General features: G+C 39.9%; 2 pseudogenes; both read left to right on the top strand.

Annotated features, from left to right (window-relative positions):
* The first annotated feature begins 2,339 nt into the window (after positions 1 to 2,339).
* Positions 2,340 to 3,263, top strand: LOC111653620 (odorant receptor 131-2 pseudogene; annotated as a pseudogene).
* A 6,299-nt stretch (positions 3,264 to 9,562) lies between these two features.
* LOC111653630 (odorant receptor 131-2-like) overlaps positions 9,563 to 10,012 on the top strand; it is a 2,660-nt pseudogene continuing 2,210 nt past the window's right edge.

The raw sequence follows: 10,012 nt of genomic DNA, 5'->3' as shown, positions 1-10,012 counted from the left end.
GAAGGGAGATTAAACATTTTTAATTCTGCTGAGCATGTCTGTAATTCAGTTTTACACAAACATGTTTTAAGAATGATTTTAACTAGTTTAAACTAAGTAGTTTATTATGGTAAGCATGACTGTGATTACAGTGTCGTCAAGATAATAATATAATAACAATAATCTTTATTTATCGTGAACTTTTCGAAATCTACATACAGTAAAAAAGATACAATTCAGACTTTTTTTTACATCCTTTTTCATTTGCAGACCTGTCAACCTTGGGAAAATATTTTGAATACTATAATAGTGTTATGCTTAGTTCACATGCTTCCACACAATTTTCGCTTTGCACATGGTCATTTCCCTACTCACCAACTCATCAAGTTATTCAACTTATGAATCGGCTATGAAGAAAACAATTCATCAAATTTTCTTGAGAAAATGAAAGGACAGGTTACCTTCAGGAATCTGTTTTTTTACTTGCGGGGAGCATTTTTATATAATTTCACGTTAAGTTTTGGAACTTTGATCATATATTTAGAAAATATCACTTACACTGCACTGGGCTGTATTATAAAGGCAAAAGTTTCAGTACAGAAGTTTAAAACCGTGCTTTTTATGATTAATATGGTGTGATAGGTGTGCTTATACAGACTGATAAACATTCATGAATTTCATTCAATTATTTAATAAAAAATGACAGAAACTAAAGTTGTGATGTAAAATACTGTCAGTCTCTGTCAGTGTCCTCCTCATCTATTGTCACGTTTATTTTAACGGAAGGCACCCATAATTCTCAGTGACTGTCGAGATAACGTTATTTCTGCAGCACAATACTATGAAAAATCATGTTAACCAATGTGCAACACATGGACGATATAATTTTATTACTTTGCCAACTTAAATGCCTGGTAGAGCTAGCTTTGCAAATAATGTAAAGTCAGGCTAACGTTATCGATGTTAAATAGTTTGACAGGTTTGGCAGGTCCATGTTTACTCATTTCACCACAGCTTGTTGGGATGTTGAACACACAGATGTGTTACAACGAAGTGAAGTGTTTTGGAAAAAATTAAAAAACAAATACATCAAATTAACATATTTAATTATGGTGACTAATTGTGGCAGCCCTATATTCAACTACCAACATGTTATTCTGTAGCACCCCGAAATAATGAATTCTCTGCCTTAGCACCAGTGAACCTCACTGGTGGCTAGGATTGATTTGAGAACTTATACTTCGGTACCAAGCCGATGTCAAAATTCTGAAAATGTGATAGTACTTTCTACAGTACCGTAGATGTCGGAAACATTTGAAATATATCTAAGCAGTTCAAAGACAGGCATCTGGATCTGTACACAAAATTCAGAGTGCGTTTCAGTTGGTTACTTTATATTAACAACATGTCATCTAAATGTTCATGTCTTGAAATGTTTGCCATTATTGTTTGTGAATTGCGACAGCTGTTATCTGTTGTTGCTTTCAATGGTGCTTCATTTCTATATTTTTTCAAAATTAATGGGACAAAATCAAGCACACCCAGCTTCTTGAAAAGTTTCCCTAAATTAACGTTACATCCCATCACATATGTTTTTGTTGCCTATATGTCTCAAATCACAGATTATTTTAAAAAGAGAGTTTGCGAGTATGAGAATCGCGAGGACAGGTGAAACAGTGCAGTGCAGACATCATTAGTTCTTCTAATATGGGAAAAAATGTTAATTCATGTTACTGACAAGATATGGTTAATTTGTCAGGACAAAAAGTAGGCCTAGTTCTCAGCCACAAGTGGAAGGTGCCAGTGAAGGAGAGGATCGGAGCGCGAGAGAGGAGTCAAGGCCAGAGTACCAAGTCTGTCTTGTCAAGTAACGAGGGTATTAAAGCCGACGTTTACATGATTTTAACATCACTCTTTATTCATTGTTCTCAAAAGCATAGCGTGACTGGCTTTGACCTGCAGTGGCTGGAGAGATAATGACAACATAAATATTGCACACACACACACACACACACACACACACAACCACACCCACACCCCTACCCAACCATGCCCCACCCTCTCCAGTTCGGCCAGGGAAAACCTTGCATGATTACACTTTAATGAGCAAAGTTACGCTCCTATAAAGTCTCAATTCACAACCCTCTCTCAGAGCACTGCAAGGACCTCAACATATGTCTTTGAAAATATCTTCCTTAATGCTATCCAACTACAGGGAAGCTCTGGTAAAGCTCGACAGAGAAGCCTGACTTTTGTACTTTTGTTAAAAGAATCAAATTTTTCTTTGACAAATACATTTAATATTGACAATTTAACATTTCACAAAAATGCAAAAACTTCTGCGTTTATTTAGAAAAGTGATGGCAGATAACAGCTCATTGGTTGTAGGTGGATTCTCACTGCGGCAGATCAATGACCGGGTTATTATTGTGCAGATCCTGGTGATGATTTTTCTCTGCATCAACTTGTTGCTCATCATAACCTTTTTCAAAAAGGAGTGCTTCTACACAACTGCTCGCTACATCTTATTTGCTGTTACTCTACTGTCTGACAGCTTGCTATTGTTCATGTCTGATATCCTCTTCATCTTTGCCTACTTTCACTTTACCCTGCAGGTGTGGTTGTGTATCAATATCTCTGCGGTGGTGCTTCTGTATGTTACAGTCACACCAGTTACTCTGACAGCAATGACCCTGGAGCGTTATGTGGCCATTTGCATGCCCCTGCGCCATGGAGAGCTGAGCTCAACACGCAGCACTATGCACCGTATCCTCATCATCCATGGCCTCAGCTCTGTGCCCTGCATTGTTGTTCTCTTACCCTTCTTTGCATCAGCTCCTTTTAGCTTTTACAAGCATTACAGAATATGTTCTGTGGAGATGTTCATTTTGTACAGATGGCAGGATCATATTAGGTCAGCTGTGCATCAGTTTTACTTCTTGATGATGTGCTTCATTATTGTTTTCTCCTATGTTAAAATAATGAAAGTGGCCAAAGCTGCATCAGGAGATGATAAAAAGTCAACAAGGAAAGGGCTGAGAACAGTGGTTCTTCATGGTTTTCAGCTGCTGCTCTGTCTTATGCAGCTGTGGGGCCCATTTATAGAAACTGCTGTACTTCAAATGAATTTCAGGTTATTCATTAATGTTAGGTTTTTTAACTACATAATGTTTAATCTTGCTCCAAGATGTCTGAGTCCTCTCATTTATGGCCTCAGGGATGAAACATTTTTTCATGTACTGAAAAATGACATCTTTTGTGGTTTGTTTAAAAGATATATTTGAGCATGTCTGTTGTTAACTTTTTTTTATTTAACTGGTTTATTACTGTAAGCATGCTATGATTTCACGGCTATTTAAATGACAGCACTGTTGTTGTATTTGTGCATGATTGCTCATTTGAGGTGACTATGTTTTTCAGGTTGTTGCTGCAGTTCTTGTTGTTATATATAATATTGATTATACATCACTGTAGCATTTACACCTATCAACAAATATGACATACTTGTGAAATGATGGACCTTATTATTCCTATACCATGTATTTGTTATAATTGTTCAAAGCCTCCATTGCTGAGGTGGCTGCACAGATTTGAAGGAGTCTATTAGGCTAAACAAGCCACATAAGGTATAAGCCCTTCTGAGAAATGGAGTATGTAACATCAGGACTTCACCAAGCAGAAGTGTTTTTGTCATTCCGACTTATGTGACTTTATTCAAACATTTATTTTAAAAGCCACAGCTCAGAGAAAGCACAGTAAGGTGTTCTGTAATGTTTCTTTACCTGCTTTTACCCCTTTGTGGAAAAATATTTTTATATACTAATCTGACTCAATGTAAACCAATTTTGCTTTCTGTCAGTCAAAGAGATGATACTTGCATGAGATGAATCACAGTGAGTTAAGTGTAGACTGAATACAAATACTTAAAATATTGAAAATTATTTGTTCCACTTCCAAACTCTCAATGATATTAGAATTATATTGTTCTAACAAAGTGCGCTTATCTTACACAATAAAAATATCATACATGCAATTAGACTTCAACTGTTCCAGCTTAGCCAATACTTTTTTTTTTTTTTTATGCCGTTATTGGACAGTATATAGTAGAGAGACAGGAAACGGGTAGGCAGAGAGAGTGGGAATGACATGCAGTAAAGGGCCGTATGATGCGGGATTCGAGCCGGGGCGGACTGCAGCGAGGACTGTGGCCTCTACACATGGGGCGCCTGCTTCGACCACTACTCCACACGATGCCCCAGCTTAGCCAATACTTGGGTAAACAATAAAACACATACCTTACACATTAAACATTAAACCTACGCGCCTTATTTTCTCAGTGAAAGCAAAATTGTATTTTTCTATAGAAACACAGTAACTGTTTCATCAATCGAGTAAACACAATATTTTTTCTAAATAGTCAAGTTCGCCAAGCCTGTCATCTGTTTGCAACAGATGTATCAATTCATTTTACTGTCTCAGTGAAGCAAAATTGTAGCCTGGATGCCAGCGTCCACTGGTTCAGCTGGGGTGGCCTGAGATGGTGCAATCTGCTCCACTTTCTCCATCAATCCTTGAGGGTAAGGATTGTCCCAGATGCCCTCATCATCGTGTCTCTTACTCCCCACAATGGCATATTTGCAGCAATTGTGTGTTCAGTATGCACTATTGATATATCTATTGTAGCATGAACACCACAATTAAGAATTTGCTTTCGTTGAAACGGGGCACCAGTCCGCTGGGAGGACAACAATGAATTACTTCATTGATTAATGTGATCAATCTCATATCAGAAGCCATGACTTCTCAATTCAATGGATCTCCAGTCTGTACTTCAAAAATAAATAAGTTAAATAACTTAAGTTTATTAACTAAGATATTATCAACAGAGAAAATGCAATGTGTAATAATCATAAAGATGAAAATAATAATGAAATGAGCAGTGTGATGAATTGGCAATGGTGGCAGAGAATATTTTATGCCTATACACTATGGCTATACAGCTAATGATACTACATCTACGAATGAGATTTGATAATTAAATATTATGATATTAGGACAACAACCCATTAATGAGCAGAAGGTTAAGACTGGCCTACTGTGAGTTGTGCTCTATCTGGAGATCCTTGGCTGGAACCCAGGTGGCTGAGGTTGCCGTGGTAACCCTGGAGACGCAGGATCTAGGTAGATTCTCCTGGAGGCTGTGTCCCGTTATCGCGGTGACAGATTCTGCCGGTGTCTAAGCGGTTCAGCTCTGGTGGAGTTTGCCAGGAGAGGAGGAGAGGTCTTGGGAACTCTTGATTTCTGGTAGGCTTCTCTGCAGGCGGTCGTAGGTAGATGTGTTATCTGCTGGCGTCTCTTGCGGGTTGATGCAATATAAACTTAATTGCACTTCACTTTCACCAGCGCTTTTTGCCTTAAGCGTGACTCTGCCACCTCCAATGCTTTCTCTGCCCTCCATTTCTGCCCTGTCTTCACCTCAATACCCACTGATGACACCCTCTGGTCCCTGGAGTCCCTGTACTGTAGGGCTTCTCTTGTGCGTGCATCCATAAACCAATGAGATCACTGAACGGGAGCTGCAAAATGTTATTGGTCCCATACAGAGTTGTGTTGCTGAGGCTGTGGGGGAAGCCCATCCACTTGTTGAGAAAACCACTGATCTTCGGCTAACTTGGCTACCATGTTCATGACTAGGGCAAAAAGAAAAACAGATATGGTACAGCCCATTATTAATCCTTTTTCAAGCCAGTCTGATGTTTGTGACCCAGATGTGACCCTCAACCTGAAATTATCATAGTAATCCAGGATCCGATCCTTGTCCTTCTGGGAGCATGGTGGCGGTGTAGTGCAAGCTCTACCAGTCGGTGTGGTATAGACCCATAAGCAGTGGCCTCATCCAACCATAGCACGACAAGTTCGCCTCTTTGGGAGACAATGCTGAAAACACTCAACACTTTCCCTCAACACTCAGCAGCCAGATTGACCGAAACTGACTGAGGCTCTTGGAGTTTTCCTCTTTGGCAATCCACCATCTCTCTGCACACATCCACTGGTCAGAAACTCTCCCCCTTCGCCATATGACCTTCAACATCTTCCATTGGTGTAGGAGGTGCTTTGCAACGTGCTTGTAAACGGTGTAGGGTACGCCACTAGGACCTGGGGCAGAGGCTGAGCATGCTGCCTTAATGACCTCCTCAACCTCCTTTAGACTTGGCTCCCTCAGATTAAACTCAGTTTTTTGGGGGGCTGGACTGATATGGGCGTCATTGGGTTTGAGATCTTGATCCCTCATCGGGTTGCTCAGAGTATCATGGAGGAAACAATTTACTTCATCTTTTTAGCACACGAAGCAGACACTGCGTTTGTCCCCTAGCAGCTGGTAAAGCCAAAGGGATGAGCAATGAAAGCAGCCCATTTCCTGACTCTCTCTCTTCTTCTTCTCCTGTGCCACTCTTCTCTGCGGAGGGTCTTTAACCCTTTCATTGGGGTGTTTCGTCGGTCAGCTAAGGCTTGCTTCTCCTCTTCCATGGATTTCTTGTATTGGTTTTTGAGGGTTCAAAGCTCCTGCTGCAAATGATGTAGTCTGGTAGCCCTGCATTTCATGGTGTAGGTGGTTGGTTTGGTGTTACCTTTCTTAGTGTGGCTGAACCTTTCAGAGCCGTAGCTGACAATGATGGAAGTCATTGTTTGGAGTCAACTGTCTGCATCTGCTTTGGTTGTAGCTTGAATAATGTTGGTCACGTCTTCGTCAAACTGCAGCAATGCACTGCGGTTGCTGGCTGGAGGCCACTTAATCCGTTGCTGTTTAACTATTCTGCAATGGTTAGGAGGCTCTGGTGCATGGAGGGACTGGGCTCTGTGGGTTGCCTCCTGGCCGGGCTCCTCCTGTGTCTCACCAGGCTCAGAGCCTGAGCACTGCACCTTGTTCTCCTGCTCCTTTCATTTCATTCTGGCCTGATGGATTTTAAGGTCACATTGGTTCTTTCCGCAGATGCATCTCATAGTCATGACGTTTGCGTGGGTCAATAACCTTGTTTCCGTACTATTGGAGATCTCCCCCCTGCCCTACTAGTATATTGTAGCCTGTTATTTCACTGCTGTAGGTGTTTTTCAGGCCTGTTGGTTGGTCTTTGAAATTAATGTGGTAGTTTAATCAGAGTTTTATTATCGTGTTGTCATATCTTTAGCGGTAAAATACACAAATCAATGTCTCTCTCTCCCTCTCTCTCCCTCTCTCTCCCTCTCTCTCCCTCTCTCTCTCTTGCTCTCTGGCTCTCTCGCTTGATGAGTAGACATATGTGCGTGTGGGGAAACCTAAAGGTAGGCCTAGAGAATCGGCGGTACTTGTGCGTACTATGAAATATAGTCCTGTTGTTGACACTGACTGCAGATGCTGTTCCAATCTGTCAACCTCATGCTCTATTTTACGGTCACTCATGAACAATACCCCAAGATACTCAAACTTTCACTTGAGGCAGCACCTATCTATTTGACGTATGATTGACAGTAACAGTAAAATAAACATTGTAAGTGTATTTTTAGGTTACAACAAAGTAAACTAGTAGAAACTAGACTATGTTACAGGATGTTTTTTTTCATAACCTGTAACTCTGTCATCACCTGCACAGGTTGTAATGCCACCTCAGAAGAATTTTTTGTGAATTTGGGCTATATGAATAGCATTTGATTGACTGACTGTTATAACTGACATCAGTTTATGATTGTCATTGTCTCAACAAACTCAGAGACCATTCAGTACAGTTAGTTGAAAGTAAGTCTATTGTATTACGCTGAAACATTAGTGTTTGTGAGGTAAGGATTATTGCTAGCTTGTTTAGGGTTATACAGCAGACAAGATGCGGTGTCGGTCAGGACACAGGAATGATGACAGGATATCACTTTTTTGCTGGCAGATCTGATGACTGCGGTGATTTATTGAACACTCAGTGTTGTCACAGTTCTGAAATACCAATAATAAATCATATTATACATCATCATCTTAATAATGATCTAATGTTTCACATAAACAGAAAAATATACACAATACTCTCGTGTACATACACAGCAATAATACTAACATAAACCAACCAACAGTAATATATTTAACCATAATACTGAGTTAGCCGGTCCAATAGCACCCTCTACTGGTTAACACTAGAACCGCGGAGACGGTCTGACAGACCGTTTGGGTTGTTAAAATTTAAATAACTCTGTTTAAACAAAAGCTACGAGCCTTTCAGCCCATGACTTTTCCTAAATATGTGTTTTTAATATATTCTCAAGCCCATAAGGTGCTACAATAAAAGACAAAGGATTTCTGAGCATTTATACCTCTCTCTGCCCTGCGGTCACAAGTAGCGCAGCTGACTTGTTACATAATATATACATTTCGCGGGGTTTGTTTCACGCTTTATGATTCTATTATTACGGTCTATTATTTAGCTACATTTGACAAGAAACATATCCTGGGGAGAGAGAGAGAAGAAGAAGCTTTGTGATTTATCGTTGTTATTTATTCTATAAACAAAGTAAAATACATTTGTTTTTGCGCTTTATAATTCGCTGGTCTATTATTTAGCTACATTTGACAAAAAACCTATCCAAGGAGAGAAAGAGAAGAAGAAGCTTTGTTATTTATGTTCGTTATTTATTCCATAATTAAGTAAAAGCTAGCTAGCCTATAAAATAAAAAGATCTGAAAATGGAGAGAGGAAGAAAACGCCAAAGATACACCGTTGATGAGGCTTTGATGATGATACATCAACTGAGCGAGGAGGACTCTGATGGTGGAGAGGTGGACCTCAGCGACCTGGATTGCAGTGAGGAGGAGGAGAGCTCCGACCCCGACTCGGAGCCTGAGGAAGGAATACGACCAAGACCATGAGAGCGAGCAACAGAATTCTGTGTGCACGTCACTTCACTGCCACGATGGTGCTAAAAACAACCAATTTTGGGATCTTATCTAATGCCCTTTTAAGTAGACAAGATAATTCAGGTGAAAACCGGTGAATTTCCTTTCACCGTGAATTTACAAAAGGGGGCATGTTGGTTTGTAATGCCATTAAATCCTTCATAAGAGTAAGCCAACTGCATATCATCAATTAGACAAGTTCTGTTCCACTCAGAGACGTATCATGATAGAATTCTGCTTTGCAAAAGTGTGTCCAATCACATTTAAATAAAAGACATACCAAAGCCTTTACTCTTAGTCACAACTTGTGATGAATAATTTTGAGAAAAAAGGACCTATTGAATAATAATATTCGCACACCTTCTGATGTCAGTGCAGCACTCCATCTATCCAACTATGGACAACCAATGAACGAGGCTTGGTGCTATTATTGGATGTCTAGCCTTTAAAATATCATACACAGACTTGCACTGAGCTCAGTAGACAATATTAGTCTCTGGAGCAGCATTTAGGGTTTGGGAAACTGCTGTATTTAATCCACCATCATATCACTTAAGAGAAGATCATCATTTTGTATTAAAAAAAAATCAAATTTTCTTTTAATTCTAATTTTTCTTTAATTTTTTTTGACACATTCATGGACTTTTTTACAGTGGCTTAGAAAAAAGATATATGGCAGATAACAATTCACTGCCTGGTGGTGAGTCCTTGCAGAAGCAGATAAATTACCAGGTCATTATTGTGCAGATCCTGGTGATGATTTTTCTCTGCATTAACTTGTTGCTCATTGTCACCTTTTTTAGGAAAGAGTGCTTCTACACAACTGCTCGCTACATCCTATTTGCTGTTACATTACTGTCAGATAGTTTGTTGTTATTCATGTCTAATATCCTTCTCATCTTCAACTATTTTCGTGTTGCCATGCAAGTTTGGTTGTGTATCATTATCTCTGTTGTGGTACTTGTGTATGTTACAGTCACACCAGTTACTCTGACAGCAATGACCCTGGAGCGCAATGTGGCCATTTGCATGCCCCTGCGCCATGGAGAGCTGTGCTCCACACGCAATACTATTCACTGCATCCTCATCATCCATTGCCTCAGCTCTGTGCCCTGCATTGTT

The sequence above is a fragment of the Seriola lalandi genome, unplaced genomic scaffold, assembly GCF_002814215.2.
Source record: "Seriola lalandi dorsalis isolate HSWRI2012SDOR001 ecotype SW California unplaced genomic scaffold, Sedor1 jcf7180002054237, whole genome shotgun sequence".
Taxonomy (NCBI): Eukaryota; Metazoa; Chordata; class Actinopteri; order Carangiformes; family Carangidae; genus Seriola; species Seriola lalandi.
This window is presented reverse-complemented; position numbering and strand designations above follow the sequence as displayed.